This window comes from Oncorhynchus tshawytscha, linkage group LG05, assembly GCF_018296145.1.
Source record: "Oncorhynchus tshawytscha isolate Ot180627B linkage group LG05, Otsh_v2.0, whole genome shotgun sequence".
NCBI classification, from domain to species: domain Eukaryota; kingdom Metazoa; phylum Chordata; class Actinopteri; order Salmoniformes; family Salmonidae; genus Oncorhynchus; species Oncorhynchus tshawytscha.
Genome location: NC_056433.1, coordinates 14069354 through 14085518, shown reverse-complemented (window position 1 = coordinate 14085518; position 16165 = coordinate 14069354).

The window sequence follows — 16165 nt, the reverse complement described above, 5'->3', positions numbered from 1 at the left end:
AGTGATAGCTGAGGAAGATTATCTCAGAACAATACGTATAAAATATTCTAAGCCTGTTGGAAGTCTTTTGGCAGTTGTGTGTGAAGAGAAGATCCTCTTATTCCCTGGCCTGAGCTTGGCAGACATTGATAAACACAGCAGTCATCTGGGACAGTGTGTGTGATAATGTGTGTGATTAAGGAGGGAAAATCCAGATTAACGCCACAATGCCATTTCTTGTGTGTGTGTACGTGTGTGTTTGCATGCATGCGTCAAATATTTGCTTATACTTTATATCTCAAATATTTACATATATCTCAGTCTGGGAACAACACGTGCATCTTCCTCATTTCCCTCATCCAGCCATTGTACCTTAGCCTGGTCCCACTGTTTGGCATGACAACTCCAGTATAAAGGAGTTGGCTGCAGCTCATAGAGTAGTATAGGACCAGACGAATGGTACCTGGCTGGTTGAGTCTGTCAGACAAGGCCTGACGACTTTGCTAAAGCGGAAACACACAGTCGTCCAGGTTCTAGCTCTCATATCTGATGTAACTACATCCTCTAGTTCCAGATGGCACAGTAATCACTAGAGCAGACTCTTTAATAGGAGGGCATAGCAGAGTTGAACAGCTACCTGCTTAGCCAACCAGCCCAGCCAGACGCCCACTGAGTTGAGAGATGAGAATAGCAGCAGCCATCCCCCTCTCTGCCTCCTCCACAGTGGGGCTCTGCTGCGGTCAGCCAAGCCTCTTATTTAGGCCCTACTGTCAGTCAGAGGAGAAGGGGATTTCCACACCACTCAGTCGTGTGTGCATGTCTGTCTGTCTGTCTGTCTGTGTGTATGTGTGTGAATGCTTCCTTATAAGGTTACTAACAGCCTGACTAAAATCGTGGTCTCCTCTTCTTCCCTGTCTCTCCTGGGGCAAAACAACATAGAATAAGAATACTACAAACCTGGAATGCATGGCATGGAAGTCTTGGAGCTGAGGAACACCCTTCAAGAACATTTTAACACATTCCTACAGACCAAATGGAGGAAAGGGACAATATGCATGTTAGTTGGTATTGCGCAGTTTCATGCAAAGTGTTATTGTGTCTAACTTCTCAACTTTGCATGTTACATTCTAGTCATAATCTGAAGTTTATTGCTTTGAATTGTATACTTTGCATACTGCTAGGAGAAGACTGGTCTTTTAGTAACATGAGGCACATTCCATAAAACAGCATAAAGTAGCAACCTAAACAGCATGGTGGTATTTCTTTAATAGTTCTTATAACTTCAAACAATTGTTAATGGCATCAAAGGCAAAATGAAATGGGGATAATTTTAGATCCTTAATGAGTACCATATAGGCTGTTTTTTTGTTGTCGTTTGAGCAGACTGTTTTGTAATAGGTCAATGTTGCTTGTCTGGTCAGACTTGCTAAGTGAGTTCTTCAGTAATGGCACAATCTGTACTAGTGCACTTCACACACACAACCCTGGTCTGGAAAGTCCCAGACACCACTGATCTGCACGGCCTCCTTTCTGCACAGCCTACACACAGCAGCAAGGCCGCTAATAACATACAGTAGGTGCCACCATAGCTGACACATAATATGCAACCATGCATTCACAAACTATACTGACCTGCAGCTGCTGACATATTCATGGGCCAAATGTCCATTAAACCATAAACCAATTCTAAAGCCCTGGCTAACACTGTTTCTCATCAGACATGGCAGAGAAATTCTTAGTGTGTGCCCTATTCCCTATATAGTGCACTACTTTTGACCAGAGCCCTATGGGTGTCATGAATAGGGTACCATTTGGGATGCACACTCTGCAGTGTGTAATGAGAAACACTACTTCACTAATTCACAGAGCGAGGTGCCAAATGACCATTGACCTCTAGTAGGACTTTTACTTCCTGATTTGGCCACCGTAGATCTCTCTGAAATCCCCCAGACTTTCCCTCCGCCACATTTCATCCTTTATACCAGCTTGCAGCAGATAATGTGCTTCACAGACTGAGACTGAGACTGAGACTGACTCCCATGCATCCGCCAATTGCTCTGAGTCTGCAATTGGTGGCCTGGCTAGAAGTAGGGCTTGAGCTGCTGCTAGCTCTGCCTCTGTCTGTGTGTAGTAGGATTGGCCTAGGGCTGGTACTGGCTCTGTTTATGTCCAGCTAAAGTGATTTTCCAGATTCAGAGCAGGGCAGAGCGGAGGCCAATAGCACTACTATACCGTGGAGAAGGATGGGGGTTCTGGGTAGTTCTGGGCCAGCTGTATGTAGTACAAATAGACCAGATGCACATCTGTGATAGTTTGAAGTTGAACAGGGGGAATTCCTCTCTGTGCCGCCACACGTTGTTTAGTATAATGATTCCCTGAAGAAGTCAGAACAAAGGGAGGTGCTCGCTTTCCTCCGTTAATCATTCATCTCCCCATCCTTCCCCCAATTCTATGCATCTATCCTCACTTCCTCACAGACAGACAGTGAGACAGACAAACAGATGGACAGACGGAGGCGCGGGACCAATGCCTTTGTGTTGGGAGGTTGAAAGAGCCAGATATAAAAGCCCTAGTCAAGGTAAATATACTGCATCTGAGGGAGAGACAAGCTCTGTCTTCAGCTCAGAAGTATAAAGTGCAATACCCCAAGGTCTTACACCTCACCACGTGTCCTCTCCTCACTCTGGTTAGGGAAGAATGAAAATAATCTCACCGCAGAGCCTCGCAGCATGCAGCTACAAACACAGCCACTCAAAGCCTTAACTCGCCATGAAAATCCAGTACAAAAAATGTGAATAACAGTTTAGACTTTAATGAGTATGGCTAGCAGGTAATTATACCCACCTGCGCTAAAAATATGTATGGTTTTACCGCCCCATGTTGCGTGGATTGTTGTAAGGCACAACAAAAGCAGGGAATTTCCTCCTGTCCCACTCAGGAGGTTTGTAGTCCTTTTCACCATCCTTTTGCCCTGGACAAGATGTTCCGATTGTCCAACTCTCAAATGCACTTCAATGACACGGTCTGGCTCTACAAAGAAAAGTGTTCCTCTCCTCACATTTTCCTATATCTATATCTATATATGTTGGTCTTGTGTTCTGTTGATCTCTGCAATAATTCTAATCAACTGAGGAAAAAACCCTGGCCACCAGACTTAAGAAACTAAGATAATTAAGAAATTGAAAGTAAATAGTTTGGGTGAATAAAGCCTTCCTTGCCAGGCTCATGGTGATACCATAGTAGTGTAGGTCTACCGTCGTGTTGAAGACACGTGGTTTGGATTGCGGCTAGGGAATGGTGAGATTTGGGTGTTGTGAAAATGTTGGACCAGGAAGTACTCCAAGCCTTGGTTGTGGGTGGGAGGGAGAGCTACAGTACGTCCCACACTACATTTTTTTTTATTTAACTAGGAAAGTAAGTTAAGAACGAATTATTATTTACTGACGGCCTATGAACAGTGGGTTACCTGCCTTGTTCAGGGGCGGAACGACAGATTTTGTCAGCTTGGGGATTTGCTCTAGCAACCTTTCGGTTACTGGCCCAATGCTCTAACTACTAGGCTACCTGCCACCCCATGGTCATATGGGTGAGGTCAGGGAGTTGTGGGTGGGAGGGAGAGCTACAGAGCCTTCAGAAAGTACTCACATCCCTTGACTTTTTCCACATTTTGTTGAGTTACATTCTGAATAAAAATGTATTAAATGTATATGTGTTGGGGTCACTGGCCTACACACAATACCCCATAATGTCAAAGTGGAATCCTGTTTTCAAAAATGTAATAAAAAATGAAAAGCTGAAATATCATGAGTCAATAAGTATTCAATCCCTTTGTTATCGCAACCTACATGAGTTAAGGAGTAAAGATTTTGCGTAACAAGTCACGTAATAAGTTGCATGGACTCTGTATGCTATAATAGTGTTTAACATTGTTTTTTAATGACTACCTCATCTCTGTTCACCACACATCTGTAAGGTTCCTCAGTTGAGCAGTGAATTTCAAGCACAGATTAAAACACAAAGACCAGGGAGCTTTTCAAATGCCTCGCAAAGAAGGTCACCTATTGGTAGACTGGTAAAAATGTAAAAAAGCAGACATTGAATATGCCTTTGAGCATGGAGACTACAAACACACAGGCGTCCTTCCTAACTCAGTTGCCAGAGAGGAAGGAAATCACTCAGAAATTTCACCATGAGACCAATGGTGACTTTTAAACAGTTACAGAGGTTTATTTTTTTAATTTTTTAATTTATCCATTATTTTACCAGGTAAGTTGACTGAGAACACGTTCTCATTTGCAGCAACGACCTGAGGAATAGTTACAGGGGAGAGGAGGAGGATGAATGATGGCTGTGATTGGAGAAAACTGAGGATGGATTAACAACATTGCAGTAACCCCACAATACTAACCTAACTGGCATAGTGAAAAGAAGAAAGCCTGTGCAGAATAAAAGTATTCCAAAACATGCATCCTGTTTGCAATGAGGCAGTAAAGTAATAAAAAAAATAGAAAATCTAAGCAATTAACTTTTTGTCCTGAATACAAAGTCTTATGTTTGAGGCAAATCCAATACAACACATTACTGAGTACCACTTTCCAAGTATAGTGGTGGCTGCATCATGTTATGTGTATGCTTGTAATTGTTAAGGACTGGGGAGTTTTTCAGGATACAAATAATAAACAGAATGGAGCTAAGCACAGGAAAAATTCTAAAGGAAAACCTAGTTCAGTCTGCTTTCAACCAGACACTGGTAGATGACAGATTTTTACCTTGTCAGCTCAGGGATTTAATCTTGCAACCTTTCAGTTACTAGTCCAACATTCTAACCACTAGCTGCCGCCCCAATGTTAGAAACCTATCCAGAAAGACTCACAGCTGTAATCGCTGCCAAAGGTGATTCTAACATGTATTGACTCGACATGTGAATACTTACAGTACCAGTCAAAGGTTTGGACACACCTACTAATTCACGGGTTTTTCTTTATTTTTACTATTTTCTACATCGTAGAATAATAGTGAAGACATCAACACTATGAAATAACACATATGGAATCATGTAGTAACCAGAAAAGTGTTCAACAAATCTAAATATATTTTATATTTGAGATTCTTCAAATAGCCACCCTTTGCCTTGATGACAGCTTTGCATACTCTTGGCATTCTCTCAACCACCTTCATAAGGTAGTCACCTGGAATGCATTTCAATTAACAGATGTGCCTTGTTAAAAGTTCATTTGTGGAATTTCTTTCCTTCTTAATGCTTTTGAGCCATTCGATTATTTTGTGACAAGGTAGGGGTGGTATACAGAAGATAGCCCTATTTGGTAAAAGAGCAAGTCCATATTATGGAAAGCAAAGAGAAACAACAGTCCATCATTACTTTAAGACATTAAGGTCAGTCAATCTGGAATCTTTCAAGTACTTTGAAAGTTTCTTCAATTGCAGTCACAAAAATAATCAAGCACTATGATGAAATTGGCTCTCATGAGGACCGCCACAAGAAAGGAAGACACAGAGTTACCTCTGCTGAAGAGGATAAGTTCCTTAGAGTTAACAGCCTCAGAAATTTCAGCCCAAATAAATGCTTCACAGAGTTCAAGAAACAGACACATCTCAACATCAACTGTTCAGAGGAGACTGCGTGAATCAGGCCTTCATGGTCAAATTGCTGCAAAGAAACCACTACTGAAAGACACCAATAAGAATAAGAGACTTGCTTGGGCAAAGAAACATGAGCAATGGACATTAGACCGGTAGAAATCTGTCCTTTGGTCTGATGAGTAAAATTTGCGATTTTTGGTTCCAACCGCTGTGTCTTTGTTGAGACGCCAAGTAGGTGATCTCTGCATGTGTGGTTCCCACCATGAAGCATGGAGGAGGTGTGATGGTGTGGGGGTGCTTTGCTGGTGACACTGTCAATTTATTTATTTAGAATTCAAGGCACACTTAACCAGCATGGCTACCACAGCATTCTGCAGTGATGCGCCATCCCATCTGGTTTGCCCTTAGTGGGACTATCATTTGATTTTCAACATGACAATGACCTAACACACCTTCAGGCAGTGTATGGGCTATTTTACCAAGAGGGCTGGTACTGATGGAGTGCTGCATCAGATGACCTCCACAATCACCCGACCTCAACCTAATTCAGATGGTTTGGAATGAGTTGGACCACAGAGTGAAGAAAAAGCAGCCAACAAGTGCTCAGCATATGTGGGAACTCCTTTAAGACTGCTGGAAAAGCATTCCAGGTGAAGCTGATTCACAGAATGGCAAGAGTGTGCAATGTAGTCGTCAAGGTAAAGGGTGGATACTTTGAAGAATCTCAAATATAAAATATATTTTAAGTTTAACACTTTTTTGGTTACTACATGATTCCATATGTGTTATTTCATAGTTTTGATGTATTCACTATTATTCTACAATGTAGAAAATCATTTTAAAAAATAAAGAAAAACCCTTGAATGAGTAGGTGTATCCAAACTTTTGACTGGTACTGTGTGTAAATTAGATATTTCCGGATTTAATTTTCACTAAATTTGCAAACATTTCTAAAAACATGTTTTCACTTTCTCATTATGGGGTATTGTGTGTAGATGGGTGAGAGAGAGAAAACATTTTATTCCATTTTGAATTCATGTTGTAACACAACAAAATGTAGAATAAGTCAAGGGGTATGAATACTTTCTGAAGGCACTGTATGTCCCACACTACATGGCCTTATGGGTGAGGTCAGGGAGGGAGGAAACAACACTGGGTTATTTTTGTGTATTTAGAAAACACAGCACTCACACACATGCACACACGCACGCACGCACGCACACACACACACACACACACACATACTATGGCCTAGGCCTCTACTCTACTATCGCAACCACACCCATGAACGATCAAGAGGATGTTTCACTACCGTTTTACTGTAGCTGGAAGATTATCTCAGTGCAATTACATAAGTTGTTCTCACAAAGGAACAAACTCCTTCCCTTTAAAACAAAAGAAAACACATGGGCAATTTTGTCTTTCGAGTAAAAGCCAACGTAATTATTGAGATCCTTGATTTGTCCCAAGTGGAAACTTAGGTAATTTAACACAGTAGAAATTAACAGGGGTCAGAATCATATGCCCAATGTTAGATTTATATACATTCTACAGTGCATTTGGAAAGTATTCAGACCCCTTCCCTGTGCAAGCTGTTATCAAGCCATAGGGTGGCTACTTGAAAATATCAAATATCAAATATATTTTTATTTGTTTAACACTTTTCTGGTTACTACATGATTCCATATGTGCTATTTCATAGTTTTGATGTATTCAGTAGGTGTGTCAAAACTTTTGACTGGTACTGTATGTAAATGTGATATTGCAGGTTTTTTTATACATTTGCAAAAATTATAAAAACAGTTGTTGCTTTGTCATTATGAGGTATTGTGTGTTGATTGGTTGATTGATGAGGGGAAAAAACAATTTAATACATTTTAGAATTAGGCTGTAAAAACAAGGGGTCTGAATAATTTCTGAATGCAATGTATGTGTTATACAGTGTGTGTATACAGTGTTTGTGTGTGTGTGTGTGTGTGTGTGTGTGTGTGTGTGTGTGTGTGTGTGTGTGTGTGTGTGTGTGTGTCACACCCTGATCTGTTTCACCTGTCTTGTGATTGTCTCCACCCCTCCAGGTGTCGCTTATTATCCCCGGTGTATATATTCCTGTGTTTCCTGTCTCTCTATGCCAGTTTGTCTTGTATGCTTTTCAAGTCAACCAGCGGTTTTCCAGTACGCCTGCTTCTATTCTTTGGCTAGTCCTCCTGGTTTTTGACCCTTGCCTGTTTTCTGGACTCTGTACCCGCCTGCTTGACCATTCTGCCTGCCCTGACCTCGAGCCTGCCTGCAGCTCTGTACCTCCTAGACTCTGAACTGGTTTTGACCTTTTGCCTGTCCATGACCATTCTCTTGCCTTCCCCTTTTGGATTGTTTAATAAATATCAAGACTCAAACCATCTGCCTCCCATGTATGCATCTGGGTCTCGCCTTGTGCCCTTATAGTGTGTGTGTGTGTGTGTATAACACAATTAACAGACACTCTGTACTATTTAGTTTAGCTGTGTAGGCCTAGCTAGTGGGACTATTCATGTAGGCCTAACTACTGATGTAAAGTACTACTTAAGTTGTTTTGGGGGGTATCTGTCATTTACTATTTATGGCTACTTTTACTTCACTACAATCCTAAAGAAAATAATGTACTTTTTACTCCCTGACACCCAAATGTACTCATTATATTTGAACAGGAAAATGGTCTAATTCACTTATCATCCCTACTGCCTCTGATCTGGCAGATTCCCTAAACACATATGCTTTGTTTGTAAATTGTCTAGGTGTTGGAGTGTGCGCCTGGTTATCCGTACATAAAATGAAAAACAAGAAAATTGTGCAGTCTGTTTTGCTTAATATAAGGAAGTTCAAATTATTTTACTTTTACTTTTGATACTTAAGTACATTTGAGCAATTCCATTTACTTTTTATACTTAAGTATATTTAAAACCAAATACTTTTAGTCTTTTACTCAAGTATTTTACAGGGTGACTTTCACTTTCTATTAGGGTATCTTTACTTTTACTCAAGTATGAAGTAGCTAGTGAGTAGCTAGTGAGTAGCTAGTGGAACTATTCATGTAGGCCTATGCTTCTTAACTCTGAATTCCTGTGCAGTCCCTCATAGACAGAATATAGTCTCTTGTGACAGGTTCTGGGTGCTGAGATTAGAAGAAAGGTGACTGTAAATCCATTTTTTTTAATAGATAGTCCAATAGGATCCAGTCCAAATGTACATAAAAGTGAGGTAGCCAACAAGGAGGTATTAAGTGGAGATAAGAATAAAATGCTGTATTATTTTGGAGCCGACACATTTATATCTAGTAGTGACATCTATCGTTCAGAGCCTAGATAACAGACATGTTGTCACCTGTATATTTATCAGTCAGTAGAAATCTGCAATGCTGACTCTTGCGGATATTTCTTCTGCAAAAACACGTCTGATACAGGTAGTTCAGTTACATTTAACTAATTTATCCTTGATCTGTTTGAAGCTCAAAACGTTGGCTACCAATGTGCTGAACAACCACAGGAACATTTGGTCAATGGGGACAAAACGCGAGGAGGCTTATGCGTTCAGCGCATCCACTTTTGCTGCGTCAGAACAGCCTGCGTTTACACATGCAGCCCAATTCTGATATTTTGGCCAATTATTGGCGAAAGAGCTGATCTGATTGGCCAAAAGACCAATTAGTGGAAAAAGTTAGGAATTGTGTAAACGCAGCCAGAGACTGCTGTGTAAACGCAGCCAGAGACTGCTGTGTAAACGTAGCCAGAGACTGCTGTGTAAACGTAGCCAGAGACTGCTGTGTAAACGCAGCCAGAGACTGCCGTGTAAACGCAGCCAGAGACTGCTATAATTCTGTGGGAAAGAGGAATTCTGGCAAAGCTTTTATGATACATACAACTGTATGTGTCGGCATTGTGCAACGGCATTACCTAACTAGTAGTTGTTAGCCATGTGACCATAGAAAGAACATCTGCTTTGCTTTTGGTCATTATACAGTAAGAACACCTGAGCACCTCCACAGAGGTTCCTCTTTCTCAGAAACAGTGTTTACCAGATAAACATCTTTCCCTCCCGATTAATTCCAAGAAGGAGATGTGCCATACCCGTGAACACCGTGGGAAATTCCCCAACGAAATTCCGGAGCTCCTCTTTGCGAGACCGTGCACATCCTGGGTTTTTTAAAACATCGTCCAAAAAAGAACGTTGAATGTGCAGTTAAGGAGAAGTTTTTGGAAGATCCAGCCAAGAAACTGAAAATCTTCCCTGTTTAAATATGTTATTTACATAGATGCCAATGTCTACAGCTCCTTCCCTTTAGTAGGAATGTGTTGGAGCAGGAAAGCAAAGAAAATATATACATTCAAAAGTTTGGGGTCACTTAGAAATGTCCTTGTTTTTGAAAGAAAAGCACCTTTTTTTGTCCATTAAAATAACATCAAATTGATCAGAAATACAGTGTAGCCATTGTTGATGTTGTAAATCACTATTGTAGCTGGATACAGCTGATTTTTAATGGAGTATCTACAGAGACGTACAGAGTCACATTATCAGAACTTTCTTTAAAAAAAAACAAGGACATTTCTAAGTGACTCCAAACTTTTGCACTGTAGTGTAGGTAGAAGAACAGAAGGAGAAGGAGGATGAGTTAATCGTGAGGATTAAGATAAAGAAAACCTTCAGTTGGTTCTAGTTTTATCCTCCCAAAAAACTATTTGCACCATTATGCTAATCTATAAAGAATTCAATGTTTGCTTTATCATCAAAATTCTATTAATCGACTGGATTACACTCCAAATACCTATTTATAGTTCATTTATAGGCCTAGTCTAGCAACAATGACTAGAAGAGATGACTGGCACAGTTTGACTACTGGCACATGAAGTGCGGTCTTCGTCATTACCAACACACTCTGTTGTCCTTACTGTGGGAGTGGACGGGAGGATCTCTCCCTCCAAATTCCCCTTGTATTCCCATGTAGTAGTCATGACCTTAACCAGGCTAAAGCAGCCCACTGCCCACCGCTGCCAAGTGTACATCGGATTCTATTCCTGGAAGATTATCTCAGTGCATACCCAAATGTGGTGCTTGAGGGAAACTTTCCTTTCATACTGTTGCCGGTTTAATTATTGAATTAAATGAAAACGTTACTGTATGCTAGGGGGGATTTGGGGTGTGTAAAGTTCAGTATGCACACGACTCACGTTCTCCACTGTGTGAAGATATGTGACTCATCATGTTCTCCACTGTTTGCCGATATGTGACTCTTCATGTTCTCCACTGTGTGCCGATATGTGACTCTTCATGTTCTCCACTGTGTGCCGATATGTGACTCATCATGTTCTCCACTGTGTGAAGATATGTGACTCATCATGTTCTCCACTGTGTGAAGATATGTGACTCATCATGTTCTCCACTGTGTGAAGATATGTGACTCATCATGTTCTCCACTGTGTGCCGATATGTGACTCATCATGTTCTCCACTGTTTGCCGATATGTGACTCTTCATGTTCTCCACTGTGTGCCGATATGTGACTCTTCATGTTCTCCACTGTGTGCCGATATGTGACTCTTCATGTTCTCCACTGTGTGCCGATATGTGACTCTTCATGTTCTCCACTGTGTGCCGATATGTGACTCATCATGTTCTCCACTGTGTGCCGATATGTGACTCTTCATGTTCTCCACTGTGTGCCGATATGTGACTCTTCATGTTCTCCACTGTTTGCCGATATGTGACTCTTCATGTTCTCCACTGTGTGCCGATATGTGACTCTTCATGTTCTCCACTGTGTGCCGATATGTGACTCATCATGTTCTCCACTGTGTGCCGATATGTGACTCTTCATGTTCTCCACTGTGTGCCGATATGTGACTCTTCATGTTCTCCACTGTGTGCCGATATGTGACTCATCATGTTCTCCACTGTGTGCCGATATGTGACTCTTCATGTTCTCCACTGTGTGCCGATATGTGACTCTTCATGTTCTCCACTGTGTGCCGATATGTGACTCTTCATGTTCTCCACTGTGTGCCGATATGTGACTCTTCATGTTCTCCACTGTGTGCCGATATGTGACTCTTCATGTTCTCCACTGTGTGCCGATATGTGACTCTTCATGTTCTCCACTGTGTGAAGATATGTGACTCATCATGTTCTCCACTGTGTGAAGATATGTGACTCATCATGTTCTCCACTGTGTGCCGATATGTGACTCTTCATGTTCTCCACTGTGTGAAGATATGTGACTCATCATGTTCTCCACTGTGTGAAGATATGTGACTCATCATGTTCTCCACTGTGTGCCGATATGTGACTCTTCATGTTCTCCACTGTGTGCCGATATGTGACTCTTCATGTTCTCCACTGTGTGAAGATATGTGACTCATCATGTTCTCCACTGTTTGCCGATATGTGACTCTTCATGTTCTCCACTGTGTGCCGATATGTGACTCATCATGTTTCCCACTGTGTTTTCTTCTTACTCTCTCACTGTGCCTCTGTATCCCAGCCTTCTGCACCCACAAACTACCAACCAATGGCACAACTAGGGTAGCAAAGCTACAGGTCATTTACCAAAGTTACCAGCATCTTCAGTAATTTTGGTAATTAACAGGTGGCAATCTATGGTCATTTTTGTCATTTATGCTTGAATAACTTAAAAATAAAATATTCATATATAGTATTGATTTTTTATATCGGTGTCCATATTGTCCATGAGTTTCTAGCAGATAGACCATATGGGAGAGAAAATAGCTCTTCCAACTATTGACTTTTTTCATAACTGCCACCAGTTTGAAGCCAAAACATTGACAACAAATACATATTGACATTGTAAAATAAATACAAGTCTGTAAAAATATATAAAGGATATTTCATATTTAACACCAATGGTATTCTCTAAATTGATTGTTTATATTTAGGATAGTTTTACAGCTTTGTCATTCTATTTTTTATTTGTACATTTTATTGAATTATTTGACATACTTTGCATGTGATAAAGCCAGAGAGAGGGCCAGAGATAATGACAGACACCTGTGATAATCTATAGTACCTCAAAGGGACACTCGATATCTTGTGATAGATTACATAAAATCCTTGAAATATTCCACAATTCTGGTGGTTTACTGGTAAACTTTGAAAGTTTGCAAGTAATATATCCTCCCTTTGTAACCCTAGGCATAACACCAATGTTCCTCAAACGGTGGGTATTTTGTATCTACTAACTAGACTAAACTCACTGTGCACAGATGTCAATGCAACGTCTATTCTACGTTGGAAACAATGTTGATTAATCCAGTGTGTGTCCAGTGGGAAGGCTCATGACTTGATCCTCCTTGGGCTACCTGTGATGTGAGATTCATTTGTGGGTAGAGAAATGTTGTTTAGCCATAATGCAAATTTTGCCTGAGGATTTAGGTGGGCCAGAAACATTGTTTGGTCATAAGATAAGTTTTTGTTTAGGTGGGTCATGAGCACGGCAGACAGAAACAGTTTGGGAACTATTAGATTGTATTACCACAGAGCATTGTACAAGGGCACAGGGCGAGACCCAGATGCAGACACGGGAGGCAGATGGTTTGAGTCTCTGATATTTATTAGTATCCAAGGGGTAGGCAAGAAAATGGTCGTGGACAGGCAAAAAGATCATAACAAGGACAGAGTCCGGGAGGTACAGAGTGGTAGGCAGGCTGAAGGTCAGGGCAGGCAGTATGGTCAGGTAGGCAGGTTCAGAGTCAGGACAGGCAAGGGTCAAAACCAGGAGGACTAGCAAAAGAGAGAATAGAAAAGGCAGGCGCACGGAAATACACGCTGGCACAGACGAACTGGCACAGAGAGACAGGAAACACAGGGATAAATACAGGGAAATAAGCGACACATGGAGGGGGTGGAGACAATCATAAGGACAGATCAGTGCGTGACACATTGACGCAGTAGGGTAAGGTTCCCCCTAAATGAATCCCACAGGAGCCTCTGGGCTATTTTATCTCTGTTCATTATATTATTACTGCAGCCACCAGCCACTGCTACTGGGCTCTTAGGGGTGGATTGAAATTTGGAGCAAAATGTGGGAGTGTCATAGTTTTTTCAATTTCAGTCATGGGAAGGATTTAGTATTTTTCTTAAATCTAATCCAGGGGAGTGTCATGTAATTTGTAATTGATGAAATGTCTATATTTCTGTGTTTTAGAATGAGTTGCTTATTAGGCTATATATTGATGTGTGCCCGATGCCGCCCCTCATCTCTGATTCTCCGCTGGGCACGCAATAGCAAGTGTGCCTATAGGCTATTTAGTGTGGTCTCAATCAAATTATACATAGCTTATAGTCAATGAAGTGCATACTCGGAGAAGTACAGAGCAAAGTTATATTTCTTAGATAACTGCTGGGAGGGTGTAAATACAACTAGACTGCGTTACATACGGCAATGGATATTCCAACCCTGAGCCCCGGCCTGCTCTGCTCCTTCCAGGCTACCTGTCTCTACTTGCGCCTGTCACCATCATTACATGCAGCAGTGCTCATTGGACTCACCTGGACTCCTTCTCATGGTTGATTACCCCTGTATATCTTTCTGTTCCCTGTGTCCGCGTTAATTGTTGTTATGTGTTCCTGTTCTGTTTCATGTCCATCAGTTTTTAATCCTTCACTCCCTGTACCTGCTTCTCATCTCCTGCTTCGATCCTTTCACAGGCTTCTTCTGGATTTTTTTTATGAGGCATAGTTGAACACGGACAAGCCTGTAGCCTATGTTCTTTTCAGTTTGAGGAGAACATGAAAATAAGGAGGACCAGAGGTCAAATTTGATAGCTTCTACTACTATAACTGTTATATATATATATATATATATATATATATATATATATATAACTAAACAACAACATGGGGGGGGCACGCCCAAACGAGGTCGCCACACACAGGGAAATAAACGCTACACACGGAGGAGAAACCTCTACTCCTAAACACATACCAAACGGTACAACTACCGTGAGAAAGAAAACCCAGTGGTGCAGACACGCACCCCTAACAAAGTAACCACAAGAAAGAATCCCGCACAAAAACTAGCAGACAGCGGAGGCTAATAAGCCCACCAAAATCAACTAAATGGACACAGATGTAAACAAAACAGACACAAACGAAAAGGAAGAATGGATTGGTGGCAGCTAGTAGGCCGGCGACGACGACCGCCGAGCACCGCCCGAACAGGAAGAGGAGCCACCTTCTAGTAGGCCGGCGACGACGACCGCCGAGCACCGCCCGAACAGGGAGAGGAGCCACCTTCTAGTAGGCCGGCGACGACGACCGCCGAGCACCGCCCGAACAGGGAGAGGAGCCATCTTCTAGTAGGCCGGCGATGACCGCCGAGCACCGCCCGAACAGGGAGAGGAGCCACCTTCTTGTAGGCCGGCGACGACGACCGCCGAGCACCGCCCGAACAGGGAGAGGAGCCACCTTCTAGTAGGCCGGCGACGATGACCGCCGAGCACCGCCCGAACAGGGAGAGGAGCCACCTTCTAGTAGGCCGGCGACGACGACCGCCGAGCACCGCCCGAACAGTGAGAGGACAGACATATATGGACAGACATATATAGTCGTGACATACATATATACAGTATATATATAAGTATGTCTATGATGTAGTTATCAGAGTTATTGACCTCGGAAATAGACAGCTCGTAGGCAAATTCAAGTAGGCATAATTACTTTCAGTTAATTAGACTTAACTAACAACAAGATGGCTTTGTGTTGGAGCTCATTTATTCATATTTAAGAAATAAGAGGTCGGCCTACTTGTTTGACAGACAAAATTAGGTTATAGGCTGTTATTTCCATAGATTTGTCAGCCAATTCCACCACCCACCATGCACTCTTTATATAGCCTACCAGTAAAGGGATGTTCAGTTAAAACCAGGACTCGAATTGAGGGGGTATGAGATGGTATGCCATAGGCCTACCTTTTTTAAAAGAAAATGGAAGAAAAAAAACACAGGCCTACCCCTTGCTAGCTTATGATTTTGAAGAAAATAAAACTGGTTTTGTTCACTTTGGACTGGAATGCTTTACGCTAGAAAACAACCTTTGAAATACCTGGGAAAGACTTGACTTCCATATGGGGATATCATTGTTTACTTTCTTTGACATATCTTTGACATGCTGAGCTACAACCTTCTATAGTGAATGAGACAAAAAATGTCTTTGCTTGGGAAGTAAACTAATTCTGTCACTACCAATTGATTAAGCTATTCACTTTCTGTACAATAGAAGATGTTTAAACCCAGACAACTTTTAGAGAAATACTTGTGACCTTCTCTTGTTAGGTTAAACCACGGAAGTGGCCAGCAGTTAAATTTGACATTTTATCGCTTCAGTAGGCCTACTCTGACTGGAGTGGAAAGGTAGGCCTAACTTTTGGAGGTACCATACTCACATTGCTAATGACAAGTCAGATTTAATTATTTTCAAACAGGGACAGTTTCGTTGCAAACAAGACACACTGATTTGGCATTGGAGAAATATGATCAGATGAACACATAGACCTATCTCTGTCCATTCTTTAAAATATGTCATATGTAAAATAACATTAAATT